The following is a 19,492-nucleotide window of genomic DNA, read 5'->3' as shown; positions in this document are numbered from 1 at the left end:
TGAGTGAGTGAGTGAGTGAGTGAGTGAGTGAGTGAGTGAGTGAGTGAGTGAGTGAGTGAGTGAGTGAGTGAGTGAGTGAGTGAGTGAGTGAGTGAATAAACTTTTATTTGGTCCAGCAAAGCGCGATAAAACGCGCACCCGGCTAATAATCCCACGACAGGGCTGGCAGATCTAGTCTGCTGGCCCGATTGCGGGCGCGCTGGACGGCCAGGATTTGGTCCTCAAAGACGGGACTTCGCAGGAGCACGTCCCACTCTTCCTTGGTGAACTTCTGGCCCAGCGACCCACACTCCCAGAGCATATGAGGCAACGTATAACCTAGTTATATAGTTATACCTCACCACAGGCCACGCAAGAACAATTCGGATAAATCTCGGGATATATGCTATTAAGGGACGCCGGATTCGGGTACCAGTTCATTTGCAGAAGTCTAAGTGTGACCGCCTGCGGCCTGCTTAGCTTGGAGTGAGGTGCGGGAAAACCCCTCTCTCTAAGTAAAAGAATTTAGTGATATCGTTGTGTGTGAGAGGAGCGTCTCTCTGTCCGGGGAGAGAGTCACCCGATCCGAGGGCAGCGCGGTCGGTAAAGCCACGCGCAGCCTCGTGGGCAGACTCGTCGAGGTTCAGGGGAACCTCCTTAATCGCGCCGGCGTGTGCAGGGAACCAAAGGATCGAGTGCATGGAGGTGTTGCCTTGCTTGGCGCCTTTCAGAATTTGAACTACCTGCCGGGCTACCCGGCCTTTCTGTAATGCCCTGATGGCGGCTTTCGAATCGCTATACACCCTGTCTCTCCGACCGTCTTGCATGGCGAGTGCAATGGCCTGCTCGGCCACCTCTGAGTTCGTCGTCCGGATGGGAGCACAGTTGATGAATTTGCCCAGCGTGTCAACGACGGAAACCGTAAAAGCCTTGCCGTCTCGGTATGCAGCTGCGTCCACGAAGCTTGCTGCAATTTTGTCCTTGTTTATTTGCTTTAGTACATTCAATGCTCTTGCCTTGCGAAGACCTGTGTTGTGAACGGGATGAACGTTGCGGGGCAAAGGGGTGACCACGATCTTCTCCCCTATTTCTCTGGGGATTTGGGTGTCTTCAGCCAAGTTCTTGGTTGGTGCGAGTCCGATCTCCTCGAGGATACGCCTGCCGGCCGGCGTGGTGGACAGCCGAGTTAGCTGGGCCCGTTCCTGAGCCTCGGCTATCTCCTCCATGGTGTTGTGTATGCCGAGCCGAAGGAGGTCCTCTGTATGCGTTCTGACGGGCAGCCCGAGGGCTCTCTTGAAGAATTTTCTAATGAGGGCATTAAGCTTTTCCCGCTCGGCTCTGAGCCAGTTGTGCATGGCCACCGTGTAGGTGAAGTGACACAGCACAAAGGCGTTGATGAGCCAAAGCAGGTTGTCCTCCTTGAGGCCACGATGTCTGTTCGTTACCCCTCGGACGAAGCGAAAAGCATTGTCAGTTTTCGCAATTATCTTGCGTAACGCAGTGCCGTTGCCGCCGCGTGATTATATGAACATACCCAGGACTCTGATGGTGTCGACCCTGGGTATCGGGTCACCACTCCGAGTGAGCAGGTGAATGTCACTTTCCGAGACCGGTTTCCAGCCCTTGGGTCTGCGGCCTTTTTCTTTTCTAAAAGGAGAAGCTCAGATTTGGTCAGGGAGCATCTGAGTCCGGTGGGTAGCAGGTACAGCTCCGTGACGTCTACCGCCTCTTGCACGGCGCTTTCCGCTTGCCCTTCGCTACCGCCGGTGCACCGGATGGTGATGTCGTCTGTGTAGATGGTGTGTTTGATACCTTCAACTTTGGCCAGATTCCTCGAGAGGCCGATCAAGCAGATGTTGAAGAGAGCAGGCGAAACGACCGAGCCTTGAAGCGTGCCCCGTGGGCCCAGGAGCCCCTCTTCGGAGACAAAGTCGCCGATCCGCAGCTTCGCTTTCCTCCCCGTCAAGAACGAACGGACGTAGTTGTATAGTCTGGGGCCCAGCTCAAGGTCTGCCATGGAGGCCAGAATGTATTCGTGGAGAACGTTGTCAAACGCTTTCTCGAGATCGAGTCTGAGCAGGGCCCTGGTGTCTCTGGTACTGCCATCGATGACTTGATGTTTGATCATCTTCATGGCGTCCTGCGACGAGAGGGCGGCACGAAAGCCAATCATGTTGTGAGTAAAGATGTTGTTCTCTTCGAGATATCTGTTTAGTTTGTTGAGGACGACGTGCTCCGCCACTTTCCCAACGCAGGAGGGGAGAGAGATCAGTCGGAGGTTGTACCCGTTCGGAGCCTTGCCGGGTTTGGGGATCAGGACGACGTTAATGGTCTTCCATTGTTTTGGAACGCTGCCGTTTTTCCACGTCTCGTTGATCTTCTCGGTGAGGTATGCGATCGAACCATCGTCAAGGTTCCGCAGCATCTTGTTGGTGAATCTGTAGGCACATGGCACACTTCCCCGTGAGCGCGAAAATGGCTTGTCCGTGATGAACGTGAGGTCCATTTTCCTGCTCTGGTGAGGGAGTGCGTTACCGGTTCTGGTCACCGAGATCAGGCCACACTCCAGGCCTGTTTATGCAATTTTATCAACACGCAGATTTTTTTTTCCGGTGGAAAATTGCCGGTACCGGGATTCGAACCATGGACCTCTTGCACGCGATGTGGGTGTTCTAGCTCTGCGCCACCTCTGCACCTTTGCGAAGGACGTTTCCGCTAAATTTCTTCTGCGCAGAGCCATCTTGCGGCAAACACAGAAGACCCCCTCCTCGCAATGTACGGTGCTGTCCCGACACGTGGCGCGCCACTCGCCCCACGATCGCGTCCGCCTTCATGGCGCGTCGCAGCCCGGCTGTCCGTGCCGATCACGACGTTTGGCTCGCGTAGATCGTTTTGCGTGGGCGGTAAGAACGGGGTGCGGTAACGCTATCGCGTTCCACTCTTGAAGGCGAAACTTAGGCGTCCTCCATTTTTTTTGTGTCATTGAATTTGATGTCCCGCTTCATATGATAGACATGATTACCGCCTGTCGTTCGCATACGTTCGGGCACACCATAGGCGACAGGATGAGGAGTACCCGGAGCAGACACACTACGTCGTTTCGAAACTGTGAGCAATATAATAGGAGACTGATGTTCAGAGCGTGGAAGGCGACCGCGAATCGCACAACAGCATCAACTTTTGATAATCATAATTAGATAGGTTTCGGCTTTAGTTTCGTTTTTTCTTCATGCATGGTGAATTATAGCCTTAAAAGCGCTGGGAAATATATCCATCAACAGATCTATGAGTGAGAGAGAGCTCAAGCTAGAAAAAAAGAAAGTGCTCAAAATTTATCAATGACAAATTTGATGCTTGTCTGCAACGGGCGCTACGATTCTATTTGCTACTATCCAGTAGAGGGTTATGAGGAGTGTGGAAAAATCGGGCAATTTCGCACGTATAGAAACAGTGTATCAGACATTCCGCAGAAGTTCGCCGCAGAGCGATAATGTTACTGCCTTTCACAGCAGCGCAAGCCTAATACAACTATACAGCAAAACTGCTCAGTGCACTTTGAGATGATAAATTAGAGCGTGCCACAAAATTATAAGCACGCGCCATCCTCGACTTTGATTAGTGGCATCTGACCAATTGGGCGCTACAGCGCGTTACAGCACTTACCCGCTAGGCTGGTGCAGCACAGCTGGGCTTAATTACGCCCATAAGACTGCTACGCCCCTATTGTAGCAATTTCTTCGTATGTCGGCAGCTGCGACGGCTGTTTAAATTTTGTGAATCGACTTACGCTTACTATTGGCGCAGGTACTGATGTTCGAAACTGCGCTACCATTACATACATGCATTTTTTTTCAACTGCAGTGCTTGTCTGTGCAGCGGCGAGAAACGCAAGCTTGCTGATCTTACGAACAGTTTTAGCTTTTTGAATGCGCTGTTGTTGTAAGATTTTTTAAAGCCAAGTTTTCTTGGTAAGTTCGCTTAGTGAATTCCGCCTCTCGTAGTTATGTTCGTCAATCGGCGCCGAATATATTGAGATTTACGATGCATAACAGGTAAGCAGTAGGAAATATCTTGACAAATTAGCGCAACATGCAGCCTCATTAGTGATTCAGACCTACCTTCCAATTTGATGTCGGTGTCGCACCTTAGCACATTCAGCTGCGAATAACGTGCTCCTCGAGAGACGATATCTGAGCGTTCCCCGAAAGTGATCTACCCAGTATTATTTACAAGAAACGATGGTTTCTAAGTACCGCAATAGAGCGTAGAGATGCCTTCCATGTCGCTCGTGCAATCCACTGGGAAGCACTCTCGATGATTTTACCGCGCTTGATGTCGCACGATGTAGGGTAAGAAGAGCCGATGTCCTTCATGGTGGTATCATGGCGCAAGTCGGACGTCGAAGTAAACAGTAGACCAAAGAGACTCGTTCCTCCTTTCGGCATATCACTGCCTACCCTTGCCGATTCTTTCTAGTACAGAAGCCACGTACAGTGTTTTCTTCGCGCTCTCCTTGTTTGATCAAGAGGTATGGAATTCAGCTTGTGTGTTCACTTGTGTAACCAGAATGAAATTCTTTTCTGCCACTCGAGAAGCATTACAGCCGCTGTGCGTTTTCAAAGTGTCTGTCCTTGCCATCCTTGTCCGTGTGCCACTGTAAACGGGTTGTATCTAATATAAAGCGCGAAAGTGCAAAGTCGGCGCTAGATAATATGTAAGCTCCAACATTGGTGCGCGTAATAGATGCTTGTTTTCTCGCAGAAAAACACTACGTGCGGGTACTAGAACAAGCAGCTGTGACACGACCGGTGAAAGACGACGAAGACTTAAATCACTGCCTGATGATTCACAAGAAAATTTTAGTACTGTGTAATAAGAGATTTCGTAGCCACATGTGCTTCTGAAGAAAGCTGTTTCTTGATGTTATAAATGTCATGCATTGAAATGAGTGTAGAAATAGGTAACCTACCGGAAGATCTATTTGATTTCAACTTTCTTTTGAATTGATGTCTACAGCAGACAGGTAAATGTGTGGTTCAAGCTTAACATGAAGTGAGCTCATCTAGGCATCGGTTTTGTTAGGCTCCACAGAAGGTGCAGGGTGAACTGTGTCGGTTGCTTACGACGATCCACTATCAATCTGGCCCTTTGGCTCCAGTCAGTTTGATAGTCAGGGCACACATTAAAAAGCCTTAGAAATGGGAACACGTCGCTAGGCAAAAAAAGCCAGGTGAGCTTTCTCGACCGCGATCTTGAGCAGCTCACAGTATACTTCATTAGGAGCATAGGTAACAGTTTAGAGCAAATGGTTAAGGGACAATTCAAATTATCAATTTAGACGCTAGATCTTCAGCAGAAAGCTAAAGAACGCATACTGTAGTACCCAATCCAATTCTTTCCATAAAGTAGCTGTGGAAGCTTTTTTTCTTCTTTGGTCGAAATTAAGCATGCGTAATTTGAAATTCATCATATGTCTAGGCGCTCACGTGCAGTGACTTGAGTGTTTCAAAAATTAATTAAGATTGTCAATGCTTTCACAGTCTGAAAGAGCACGCGTACCGTGTTTATTATTTTGTTGGCGATCATTTTTTTAATCGGCAAACAAGTATTAAAAAAATATCACTCGGCGCAGGAAGCGCCTTCATGTGTCGGAATTTTCTCGAATGTTATTGCTCATCCTGTAGAGGAGCAATCTTGTCCAATAATATTGCTTGCTGGACTCGAAAGAAGTGTACATGAAACGTATGGGCGAGCGATTACGCGGAAGTTTACGATGAGTGCTGTATATACAGCGTATATACCCATATATTCCATATATATTCCATAAACCAATATATTCGACGAGTGGCGACTTTGCTCGTCGCTGGGTCCCGCGCCATCGACAAAGGATTGAAACTCCTGTGAGCAAGCCTGCATCTAGATCAGCACGACATGCCCATGTCGACACACCTATGCACAGTGAAAGTGACTGCCTTCAGGTTCTGATTTAAGAAGTTGGTTTCTTGGCAAGGACTTTGTCAGCACCCTCTCCTACTGATGGAACTGCGCTTGTAAACCCAACACCCGTGATGGTTTAAAACACTCAAGTCCTCCAAGCATTTACGGTAACGCCTATGGAAGTGCCAAACGCTGGCTGGGCCAGTACGAATGCGCTGCCAAGACCAGTGACCGACGTTATGACCAGAAACTTTCGCATGTATACTTCGCCCATGAAGGTAGAGCAAGAAGATACTTTCAAAACCGCGAGGGACATTTGCAAAGGTGGGAGAAGTTTTGTCGTCAGTTACGTGAGACTTTTGGAAGCGTTGATCACAGAGCGGATTCACAACAAATGCGGGAGCTATGAAGTCAAATACTGAATGATAGTATCTTTCCATTTGTGAGGGACGTAGGATGATTGTTGCACCCGGCGTATCGCAATATACCTTAGTTGAAGATGCTGAGGCATCTCATTCGCTGCGTGAAAAATTGCCGTTTGTGGCGCCTTTGTGCAACCCTCCACAACTGTGGCCAAATTTATTAGGAAGGCCACAGCACTTAAGCAGTCGCTCCAGCTGTGTTTTCAGCAGTACGTCGACCTGACTAGTGGTGCGCCTGCGGGAAAAACAGTACTGGCCGAGACCGGGAAGAATTCGCTGTGCAAACTGATCAGAGGCATAGCGCACGATATGATCGCGAATCAAACAGTGAGAGCGAAAGACCGTGCTGTTGAGCCAATTGCTGAAATTGTGCGCTATGAAATCCGGCAAGCGTTCGCATCTTCTTGGCCCACTACCTGTACCGTGTCGCCTGCTTTACTATTACTTTGCTTTACTGATAGGAACCGTATTATCTGTGCTGAACAACAGTGATGGCGAATAAAACCGCGAGGGTGTGACTAGACTAGAAGCGAAGAAGGATCAACCTAACCATTTTTCTAGTTATTCTAACAAATATGTCTGTATATCCTGTCCACAGTGAGCCGCGACGATGTGATGCGGCATTATAAATTGTAGGAGAATGATTGGCAATTTTTCGCAAATAAGTTGTAAGAAAGTATCCCATGATGATTATGCGAGAAACAAACCTGATTTGAAAGGCAATAAGTGTGTAAAACATTTTAAAAAGTTCTGTACAATCGTGTCACAGAGTGATTTTTCCCACGCAAATGTTCTTTTCGTAAAACAGTTCTTTTTGGTCGATGATAAAGGCATGTATATTGCCTACGTGGGACTTTCATTAGAGTAAAGAAAGACTCCTTAAAAAATAGAATTGTATTTCGACTTTTCGGACAGGGACAGACATTTATCGCGTGGGATGGTACACGAATAAAATGTTCAATTAAATATAGTTTTGATCGTGATCTTGATCAAAAACGTATATGAGCGTCCTAGCTACTTTGCAGGGTCTCGCGGGTGGTGACTGACATGAAAGGGTTGACAAGAAGAAAACGCTATTCGCTAATTATTTATCAAGCTTGAGTTAATTGCGTGTTCCAAAACAGTATCAACATTACTAAACCAGCTTCGCCCCTCTTCTTGCATTCTTCACCGATTTGTGGCCGATTCACATTGGACCCTGCGACACACAGGCATCACGCACATGTGCCTGCTGCGGTGGCCTGTAACAATCTCCCCCCCCCCCCCTTTTGAATACTTGGCTACACTCCCTACCATATACGCCAGACATATGATGCGTGAGTTATGGCCATCGATGCAACATCATCCAGTGGCGCCGGCTGCTGATCCATGATTCCTATTGGTAATCAGGGAAATGGTGGCGATCCCGACACTCCTGCCTCATCCCTCGCCCAATTTCCCTTCCTACTTCAAAAAAAAAGGCTTTTTGTAGTCACTTTCTGATGAACGACCCTCGGAGGTGAATATTATGTGCAAGTCTTAAATGGGCTCTTCTCTATTTCTCTGTCTTCCTGTGCGCAAACTACTGCTCGGTGCAGCCGCGCTTGCTTGATCCACTTGTCCATATCACGCAGAGCACGTTCCTTGTGAAAACGGTTCGCTTACGTTATCAATAAATTGTGGACCGTGGTCAGGTAGCTGTATTCCCGACTCTCCAGACATCTCTGCAGAAGGAGCAGCTATTCTGCGAGGATACCGGTTTGCGAAGCGCTCGTCACAGCTTTGCCTACGTCGTACTCCACGCTCACCAAGCGTTCACCACCTTCACAGCATTCTGAAGCGGTGCGTTTGAGGCCAAGGGCATATTTCTTTAGAGGAGAGTGAGGGCGCAAGGGGGAATAGGCGCTGGGGACGATGATGATATCTTGAACCGCTGCACAACGTTGCAAAAGAAAAGCTGCTGTTGATTTTGATGCTTGATTTGGTGACAGCTCTCATGTACGTGACAAAAGCATACCCAACACAGCTAACAATACAGCTTGATATATATATATATATATATATATATATAAATATATACATATATATATATATATATATATATATATATACACACGAATTTTTGGAATTACATTTTTTTAAATAGCCACTTCATTTTAAAATTCTTAACTGTGCTTGACCAAAGAATTGGGGCTCTTCAAGCGGTGATGGGGACAGGTACATCCTGTGCTTGCTCTATTATTAGGAGTAAGAATGTGGTTTCCTTCATGGCGAAGCAATATGCACTTCGATGATCTCCCGCGAGGGCACAGGGCCATAATGAGAGCTAAATAGACAAAGACAGATATAAGATTAGCAACCCACCATGGGATGCTCCAGCGTTTGCCGTTCCTGCTTTTCTTTGCACCTTTAGCCGTACTTTAGATAGCATTATCACTGTTGATAAAGAAGATATAAAGTATTTAGCGCACAATAAAAATCAATTTTCTAACGTAAGTTTACTTATACACAATTTAATAGAGCAAGACATTGTTCCCATTTACCACCTTCGCTTTTACTACTGCCAAAGCAAGCTCCTCTACTCTGGGAGGGATCGGCAGCGGCCATGGTTATTGAATGGCAGGAATAGGTTCCTTCTTAATGGACGAGTGTGGTGTAACTATGAAGACGCGAAATATCATGGCCTGACGAAGAGAAGTGCCCTTGTCAAAATGTCGGCTCCATCGACATTACTTGCTTGGCGACTACTAATCAAAGCACGAAATAGAGCAATTCTCGGAAAGCCTATGTGCGCGTGCTTCCTGCCCTAACATAAAAACAACTCTAAAAACACGGTCCGTATTGATCTCCACGCAGAAGCACTAATCCACGGACTACGTCTGTCGTTCAAAGTGTGGTCCTCCTATGGATGCAGCACGTAGTTTTCCCTTGAGTCCTTCTTAGGAACAGGAACCATAATGTTACAATTGAGGGACCGTATAACGTAACGCTATTCCAATATGTTTTTATTCTAATGTCCTGACGTCAAATTTGTGTAACCGCCGATGCAAGCTTCGGGCGGTGACCTGCAGCGTTGCCTCAACAGCCCAATCAAACGCTCTCATTGTTTACAGGAGGACATTTTTGTTTGTTTTCAAAACGAAATCATTGCCTACATTGAGCTGTTTTTTCTTATCTAATAGGGAGACAAGAGGCAAAGAGCATGCTCAAGTGGAGAGGGTTTCGATGGGACCGAGCCAGCGTACTGAAAATAGATAACCGGATGAAGAGGGAGGTGCCGGCGTCTGCGATTGGTCCGCTTTCTCTTACTTGACTTGCGGTGGCTTGTCTAAAAAAATTATGGTGTTTTACGTGCCAAAACCACTTTCTGATTATGAAGCACGCCATAGCGGAGGACTAAAAATTTTGACCACCTGGGGTTCTTTAACGTGCACCTAAATCTAAGTACACGGGTGTTTTCGAATTTCGCCTCCATCGAAATGCCACCGCCATGACCGTGATTCGATCCCGCGGCCTCGTGCTCAGCTGCCCAACACCATAGCGACTGAGCAACCACGGCGGGTATGTGGCTTGTCTAAAATTGCAGCGGCGTGCAACATCTGGTTAAACATGCCGCTGAAACAGATCCTCAGCAGAGTTGGCAGCGCGATGTCGTATACGTGCCGAAAGGGCTCGATAGCGGTATATGGCCACGCAAAAGCTTTCGCTATACGCAAATAAACCCATGCTCTCCTGGTGACAGCCATCTTCTATTCCTTTGGGACGGCTATTCAGAAAAAAATCCACTTTTGTTCGGCATATTAATGCACCTTTAACCCATACACGTCACCTTGCCACAAGTAGTTTTCGTGGTTTTGTGACCTCGAGTGACAGACAGTTGAGGTGGGTGCAGTGTGAAACCTTCTGACCAATAGCAGAGGGCCAATGGCGAAAAGGCGTCGAATCAGAAATAATTATTTTTCTCTTGTTCGATCAAACCATGCATAATCAGACGACAACATCATATCTGATGCGGAGCTAACCCGGTTTTCGTCAAGTCGCGTGACAGACAGGCGAAGTGGGGGTGGTACAAAAAATTTTGAACAATCGAAAAGGGGTGATTGCATAGTTGGAATAGAATAGTTTGGAATAGCTTTACGTTACAACGCCCCAATTTAATTTAGCGCAGCCCTACCTGGGTTGAGTAGAAGGTTGTGGTGAAACGGTGTTGAAAGACTCAGTCGGGGTAAATGGAGTTTTTGAATACCTCCAGATGTCCATCCAAAGGTTCCTGGAATATAAAAGTTGTTGAAATTTAATTAAAAACAATAATTTCACTGGTTTGCTGAAACCTAGTCTATCATGCGGTTGCATAAAAAATTTTTTGCAGATGATCTGCTGTCGAGTACAATTTTCATGTATGCAATTCGGCAAAGCAGCACCAAGGCATCAACCGCTGCAGTAAGTCAATAAAAATAGCACTGCGCTGCTGAGCTTAAAGTGGCGGGTTTGATCGCGGCCGCGGAGGTGGCATTCGGATGCTAGCGGAATGCCAAAACGCTCGTGTACCATGGATTGTTGCATGCTACCGAATCACGGGTGGTGAAATTTATTGTACAACTCTGTTGTACGGCCCCTGTATGTGACGCAGTTTTCTTCACCTTTGCATGCTGGATGCCTTCGTAATGGGCGGGAAGCCGCTGTAGTTATTCTTTCTCGGTTTCGTGGTTGATAAAGCTCTTCTTGAAGTACTTGTTCTGACCCTATCGCAACCGTTTCAGTACATCCATAGGATTGTATGTGCCCACGCCCCCACCATCTTTCGTCGCATATAAACTGGTTCCTTGAGGCGGCTTGGATGCTATGGGCCCTCTTGTCGCGGATGAAGTGCTTGTTCATATCCATGCATGTTGGCGTCAAAAGAATGGACATTGTTTCTTGATAGGATTTTAAGCAGTCCTCATGAGGAAGATGAAGCAGCAGTTGGTATGAAAAAAAAACAGGCTATTTAATAATGAACTTTGCAAGCTTGAATGAAGTGCTCACGCGAAGAGCGGAATCGACACTACTAAACTAGCTTGTCCAGTGTACTTGCACTTGTCAACGACTTCTGGTCGATTTACCTCGGCTCTGTGCGACGCGTGTCTCACGCACACGCACTTGCTGTGATGAATCGTAGCACTCTCTTACCCCTTTCGAAACGCTTGACCACGCTTGCTGCGATTTCTACAGGGAATGGCTGGCTTCTCGGTGATACCAGAGTGAAAAGCTGTGAATCTCCGGTAATTGTAGTAGAGGTGTGGCCATGTATCTCCTGAAGGAAGACAATGTCTAGCTGACGCTGTGCACATGCATCGTCTGGGCATCTCTTACCTGCAACAACGCTCTTTGTCGAGGCCTAGAACTGGTCAGAAGTTATCTTCAGCATCGTATGATGTGCTCGCACTTACTCTCAGATCATCACGTGGTTATCAATTTTTCTCGAGCTGTAATGTCGTTAAACTCTTCCTCGTGGCTGTCATATCACAGCTTCGCCCTGCCTTGTAGGTAGAAGACCAGGCTAGCCAGCATATTCATCGGTTCTCATTTCTTGTGAGCTCTTACACGCCTATATATGTGGCGATCCAGTCGTCCACGTCGAGGGGGCTGGTGCCGAAGAACTTAACTGGATCTCAAGGCTAAGCCAGCACAACCGTCAGGGATGGAGGCTTTGATGTGGGCCGTGCCATGTTGGGTCCTGTTCCATTTTTTATGTTGTCCAGTCCGAGGTGACGACCCCTGCGGAGCTCCGTTGTTGTTTCTAGTGGGTACCCCACACCTCTCCCCAATTAGTTACGTTGCAGAAGTCACAAATAATGAGGTATTTAAAATATTTACAAGAGAGGAAATGATGCATAAACAAGGTGGCTGTTGAGACCGATTACGCCTCCACAGGTCAATTCGTATACTTCTCATTGGCGCCATTGTCGGTAGCACCATACCAATATTTCAAAAGCAGCAATCACGTGGTACACATTCTATATAAAAGTGTTGAAATACGAAATTATACTATGCACCTAAAATATATTTATGTCAAGCGTGGTTTGCGCCAAATGTATCAGTGTTCTTTGTTCCCTCAGATATACCGTTGACCGTACGCAGCTTGCAGAAGGGACTAGGGAGTAGGTTGAAGCGTACAAGTTGCGATATGTAGATACGCAGCTCCACCCTATACTATAAATCCGCCACTTGAAAAAAATAATTATTCGCACTCACTGAAAGGGGTGAAAATGAGCTATTCACTTTCTGACACAACATAATGTGTTATACGAAAGAGGAAGAATACTGGGTGTATTGCTAAAAGCGCCGGTGTTGTGGGCACGGCAGAGAGAGAGAGAGAGAGAGAGAGAGAGAGAAGCGGATCTTGTGGCGGATGAAGTAGTTGCCAGTATTCCTCCGGATCGTTTTACTGCAGAAACGGTTCCTGTCTTGCTTTACCGCAGGCTTACGGTATGACGTTGCGATAAAAAGAAAGTAATGGCCAGAGAGGGTGGCATTTTGTCTGCTGCCTTTGATGGAAACGAACTCGCAGCCACCATTGCCATCTTCAGGAAAAGCGATTGTTGTTGTAGACAATCGCATTCTTTCATTTTAACTTGACAGCAAAGTTCGAACAGCGTCTGAGCGGCCTTTTTGTTATTTGTTTTAGATATCCAGTTACTAACGCGTGCTTGTCGTTAGAAAGCCCACAGGTAGTTCGCCGCTTTTGTTCCTCGGAGCAGCGCGAGTTCAATAAGCTAACTCACGCGTCAACGTCAGCATGCGCTCGCTATTGATCATGGCACCTCCATTCAAATGCTCAAGGACGCACTCAAGAGCACGAATGTTTCAGAGTTCAAAGACGCTGGCAGGGAATGCATGAACACTTCTAACCTTTCAAGCGCGGTCTTGGGTATTGAGAGAATTGAAATATAATTGATGCTCACGAGCGTATACACGCGGCGCAACGCTTTTGGATGTCTGTCTTTGCTTTTAAGGTAGCATCATACCTGTAGTTTCATAGGAAGCTAACTAAGAGGGAAACGTTCTACTAGTATGTAAGACAGCTGTCGATACAACACTTCATCTTTCCCGATAATCATTTGCCTAAACTTCGCGGCTTCGGTGTCGTGCAGCATTTTGGTTTGTTGTTTTAACTTCATATTATTATCTAGGCAAATAACAGAGCAGCAAATGTAAGAAGAAACCACCACAATGTCTAAAATAGAAGCATATGGCGTTTTTACTTGCATAGAGCTTGCGCAGGTGTAGCAATATATATAGTAAGAGGAGTCCAATATAATTGAATATTCGATATTGTACAACAGAAATGGACTGGATCTCAACGCAAACCACTCCATTGTTTAAAAAAAAAAAAAACGCGCCACCGAAGACAAGTACGCAACACAATTGCGGCGGAATTTACTAAGCGGCGCCTTCCACTTGCAATTTCTTAGACAAAATACTTCTATGCTAAGATAAGCAAAAGCAGTGACGATGCACCTAGCTTGCAATGTCGCGTGAGAGCGAGAAGCAGACCACCGCTCAAATTGCACGACAATAAGGAGGAGCAAGTGCGCAGTCATCTTATATCATAATAGCGCATCAGGCGCTTGTCTACCGCCATCTACGCTATGACTGCTCGTCACTGTTCTCTGTTGGCGGCTCCATTTTTTGTCGTCTGCTGCAACGTCAACAAACCTGGCAATGCTCGTGCAAGAAAAAAATATGGCTCGCGTACTTGCTGCATCGTCAGAGGAATGTGACAGCGAACGACAGTGAATAAATCGCTTCTTTAGCTAATGATTGAGCGATTGCAGAACCAAAATGTCGACACCAAACACTCGTTTGTGCAGGCACACCAAGAACTGTGTCTGCGACATTGCTGTGTAATTCCAAAAAAAAGGTGCGCTAGAAAAGAAGGCTTATTGCATTTTCGTGGTGTTCTTTTAAAAATCAATTTGCCATCGCCTATTTACTTCGGGGCAGCAGCAAAACAGCCTGCAAGACATTGAACAGCAATTTCGTGCCCCGATATATATACTATTATAGTGGAGAAATGGAATGCTACGCTTATAAACCCGAACAACAAATGTGCCACCTTTGTTGCAACGTCGGACACAGATCTGACCCATGTCCCACACCAAACGCCCCAGTGTGCAAACTCTGTGGGACCTCCAACCCCACTGAGGACCACAACTGCATTATATGTTGCACCCTATGCGGTGGCGCACACCACACCATGGACAGCGTGTGTAAGAAGTAGCTTAAGCCGGACAGACTCCGCCAAGCCAGGAATTGGACTAGATTTAGCAGAGCGAACAAGCCAAAATCCCCCACTCAGAAGCGCCCAAGATGGTTCAGCTCAGATAGGTATGCCTCCACCGACAGCTACGCCCGCTCTCACTCTTCCTCATAATCACGGGCCGGATTACAACTATCGCCACCGCCACCACCACCACCTCAACCACGCAGAGAGTCAAGCAGCTCTAAGCAAGAGAAGAAGACCCCAGTACCAGGCCAGATTACCCAGGCCCAGGCCCAAAGACCCCAGGACCAGCCAAGCAGCTAAAGCCCACTGGACAACAAAACAAACCTCAGATGAGCTGGGCAGCCGCAGCCACCAAAAATAATTTCTTAAACAACAATAATAACTCGGACACGCAAGGCCTCCGAGCTGAAATCTGCCAGGTAAAACTAACTATTAACAGTCAGGCCAAAACTATCACCGAACTAAAACAAAATCCCACGAAGTGGGATTCTGTTCTGCTACTGCTGAACACCAAAGTTTAATTAGCAATCCTGCCAAGCGAAAGGCTGAAGAATGCGACGTAAATAACTCCTCTAGTGATGCAGGTCTGATCTTAAACGGTTCGTGTTCCTAATTACATCTTTTGCCTCCTGCTTCGAGACACAGCTACATAGCAGCAACTACATCTGCAAAAGATTACCTGTAGGCTCGACGCCATCGAGAAAAATGTAGACAGCTTTGATACCCGCCTAACCCGCCTAGAATTCACAACCCTTACCATGCCGGGCACACCCAGACCCAAGCTACGCCATATGAAAGACCAATCACAGCGCCAACCACTCCATCTGGAGTGGAACCTGTACTCCCACCCCCTTCCCCAACAATGGCGTCGAGGCCAGAAATAAAATTTGGCAATGGAACTGCAGAGGAATCCGTCACAAACCTGGTAACCTGCTGCAGTATGTAATATCACATGACTCTCCGGATCTGATAGCGCTCGAGGAACCGCGATTCAAAGTTAGGCCAGCTAGATACAAAGCCTTTAATACCGCGCGTAAACAGCAGTACATACCCATCTTAGGCCGACGTGACTATTAGGTATTAAAACATACCTTTAGCGACATAGACTTAGATCATGTCCTCCTCGAACTACTTTCCCGTACCAGAACAGGCTCCAGCCTCTTCATTCTAGATATATATAGCCGCCCTGTAGAGCGCAGGCAAAAGTTTGGCCCCCTCTTTACGCGCGTCGCTCGACTTGCTGGCCGGCAGCGCCTCATTGTTGAGGGTACTTTACCGCCACCCGCACAAGATGGGGCTGCCGTTCGAGTACACTAAAGGGCAACAATGTTCTAACCCACGCCCAAAATAACCAGTTCACATTCATAAATGATAATTTCATCCCCACGAGGATAGGATCGAGTGTCACGATAGACACATCACCCTTCCTCACGTTGGTCCGGAATGTCCAAAATCCGCAATGGACGAATACCGAGGAGACCCTAGCTTGGTAGTGGTCATTGTATCGTAAGTACTGTAGTTCATACGGGCCCACAACGCCGAAAAGGCAAACAGAAAGCGCAAGTCGAGTGGGACTCGTTTCGCAACCTACGGGAGGAAACAGCGCCGGACACGATCATACACACCAGAGATTGCACACAAGCGCTACTAAAGGATGTAGGCACCGTCACCTCCGTTATACCAGAGTAGTTTGGCCTGCACGAGATAGATAGCCAGGGCTTTCGCCTGTAGGAAGCCCACAGCAGCATTTAGAACACTAGAAAACGCAAAGATTGGATCAGATACTTCGAAAGAGTATAACCCTGCTCGACAGGGAAATAGAGGTCCATGCACAGAAGCTTCCGAGGAAGCAGTGGGATCAGCTATGCAACGACATGCAGGAAAAACTCGGCATGGCGAACACCTGGCACCTACTGAGACACCTCATAGACCCCGCCAAAAGTAAATCTGCACAAGGAGAAAATTTCACCAGAATAGGCCACCAATACCCAGGCGCCGACTCTGACCTCCTTAAAGAATTAGAGGCGAGGTAAGTTTATTACACACTATCCATCTCTCATCCGGACTACAACGAAAAGGCCAACCCCGACTTGAATCTGCTATACTAGATGCTGATGACCGCGCAGCCTTACAGCAGCTGTGTACCAGGTCAGCCCCCGGTCCAGACAAGGTAACAAAAAAGACCCTTCAAAATTTGGACGACAGGTCCGTCACCGCTTTTACTACTTACTTGTACACTATATGGGACCACGGTCAAGTACCTAAAACGTGGAAGCACGCCGAAATTATGTTTATTCCCAAGCCAGGCAAAAAAATTGGTTTGAATAACCTAAGACCCAACTCTCTTTCATCATGTGCAGGGAAGTTCATGGAACACGTTATCCTAAACTGAATGCAGAAATTCATCGAAATACATCGATCTCTACCCTGGCAACATGATTGGCTTTCGACAGGCACTGTTCACACAGGATATCATGGTGCAAATCTAGCATGAAATTTCGAACACTAATACCGGGGGCGGAACCAAGGTAATTGTTGGCCTCGACCTCACAAAACATTTACCCGGGTCAAACATTCTCAAATTGTCATTATGCTTTAAAGCCTATGTGTGGGAGAGAAGGCCGACAGGTACGTCCGTGGCTTTCTCATTAATATAACGGCAGAGCTCCATTTCGGTGAGCTGAGATCCAATACCATCAAACTTGAAAGTAGCGGCACACCTCAAGGATTGGTTTTGTGCCCTTTTATGTTCAATGTCGCCATGTCCCTGCTTCCCGAGGTGCTTGACCGTATCGTCATTCTTCACTACACTCTCTACGCGGAAGACATTGTCTTCTGGGTTAACACAGCGAATGACGCCGAACTAGATGAAACATTGCAAGAAACAGTCATGCGCACGCACTTTTACGCGCAAATGTGCAGACCTAAATGTTTCCCGCAAAAGTCCGAGCTTCTCCAGCTACGCGGACCCATCCAGGTGAAGAGAAAGCGCAGGGCTTCCCCCCAGATGAAAATATTGGTGGGGCCGCAGCCAATGGCACAAGTTAAAATCACGAAGGTTCTCGGCTACTTAATTCAGGACACAGAATAAGTACTGAAACCATAAACAAACTCGACACACAGGTACAGCAAAAATTTCGTTTACTGCACAGAATTTCTAATAAACGTTCAGGGTAAAGGAGGCTGAGCTCATTAGACGGGTACATGAGTATTTTCCGTATTTTATACACAACGCCTTATCTTAACCTTCAACCTGTGGAAACGAACAAGGCAGAGTATGTTATACGGAAAGCGTACAAGGCTGCCCTTATCATTCCTGTGTATATATCAACTGAGAAACTCCTTGCGTTGAGGGCGCCCGACAGCCTGGATGAGCTCGTCGAGGCTCACCTCATAAACCAGTATGAGCGTCTCTCACGATCCGCTCCAGGTAAAATCATCCTGCAAAAAGCTGGAATACAGTATTAGGAATTGATGCCCTCCAAATTCAGTATAGACCATCTACAGTGGAAAGGCATCCGTGTATTCCCTTTGCCGAGAAATATGCACCCAACTCAAGATGAGGAGCACCAGCTAGGCAGGGTCCAAGTACTTGACAAACAATATCGCAATAACGCAGATAATGTCTATGTAGACGCGTCACCATATGAAACCCGTAGTGCCCATGCCATGGCCGTGTTAGACTACGGAGGTTCTATCACATCCGGAGGCACGGTAAAAATCCACAGCATTGAGTGTGCGTAGGAAGCAGCCATCTCCCTGGCCATCGCCGCTTCCAACTGCAAGATCATAATCAGTGGTTCCTAGTAAGCTGTTCGCAATTTTTCTAAGGGACGTAACTCTCCTGAGGCTTATAATAGCCTAAAACGAAACTAATATGGTCACTCCGTCATGATTATCTGGACACCACGCCTTCCTCAGTGCATGGGAACGAAGTGGCCTGCTTCATCGCGCGATATTTTACTGATCGCGCTTCCGGCCACGATAACCTGGCATCAGTGAAGGATCAGATGGTTTGTTTCGAGATCACCACCCACTATCCCCTGAGGAGGAAGCTATACCCTGCAGGTGACAAAGAGTCAAGAAGTCACGTGGTGTTGATTGCAAACAGGCACATTTACCAACTCAAAGCTATATTCCAGAATTTATCCTGGGGAATACTGTCAAGTCTGCCCCTGGTTCCACGGCAGATAGGTGCACAGTAATCAGATAATATTGGCCTTCGGGACAAGTGCCCGCCACGAGGGCTTGGAATATAAGATACCAAATATTCGGAGGCTGCTCTGCTCAGTTCAGGCCCAGACCAACAATATCAGGTCATCCAGCGTATGAGGAGGCTGCCGGGGCCTATGGGCTCCTAGCCGCCTAATGTCCTTTTGGATCCTTGTTGCCAGTAAAGCTTTACGCACGCATGCACCTTTGCCACCTTGAGAAAAAGCGAATGTCGTTGTAGACAATCGCATTCTTTCATTTCAACTTGACAGCAAAGTTCGAACAGCGTCTGAGCGGCCTTTTTTTAATTGTTTTACATATCCAGTTACGAACGCGTGCTTGTCGTTAGAAAGCCCACAGGTAGTTCGCCGCTTTTGTTCCTCGGAGCAGCGCGAGTTCAATAAGCTAACTCACGCGTCAACGTCAGCATGCGCTCGCTATTGATCACAGCACCTCCATTCAAATGCTCAATGACGCACTCAAGTGCACGAATGTTTCAGAGTTCAAAGACGCTGGCAGGGAATGCATGAACAATTCTAACCCTTCGCGCTCGATCTTGGGTATGGTAAGAATTGAAATTTAATGATGCTCACGAGCGTATGCATGCGGCGCAACGCTTTTAGATGTTTGTCTTTGCTTTTAAGGTAGCATCGTACCTGTAGTTTCTTAGGAAGCTAACTAAGAGGGTAACGTT

At 47.2% G+C, this 19,492-nt stretch overlaps 1 protein-coding gene and 1 long non-coding RNA gene across 7 annotated transcripts in view; one reads left to right on the top strand and one right to left on the bottom strand.

Annotated features, from left to right (window-relative positions):
• Positions 1-19,492, top strand: part of LOC135920801 (uncharacterized) — a 183,680-nt gene that overhangs the window by 69,385 nt on the left and 94,803 nt on the right. The window lies entirely within an intron of this gene.
• LOC139048815 (uncharacterized) overlaps positions 10,498-19,492 on the bottom strand; it is a 171,001-nt gene continuing 162,006 nt past the window's right edge. The window contains exon 3 of the long non-coding RNA XR_011507966.1: positions 10,498-10,587. This is a non-coding gene — a long non-coding RNA (uncharacterized lncRNA). The remainder of the gene's footprint in view (positions 10,588-19,492) is intronic.

The sequence above is a fragment of the Dermacentor albipictus genome, chromosome 8 (assembly GCF_038994185.2).
Source record: "Dermacentor albipictus isolate Rhodes 1998 colony chromosome 8, USDA_Dalb.pri_finalv2, whole genome shotgun sequence".
In the NCBI taxonomy this organism is placed as follows: domain Eukaryota; kingdom Metazoa; phylum Arthropoda; class Arachnida; order Ixodida; family Ixodidae; genus Dermacentor; species Dermacentor albipictus.
This window is presented reverse-complemented; position numbering and strand designations above follow the sequence as displayed.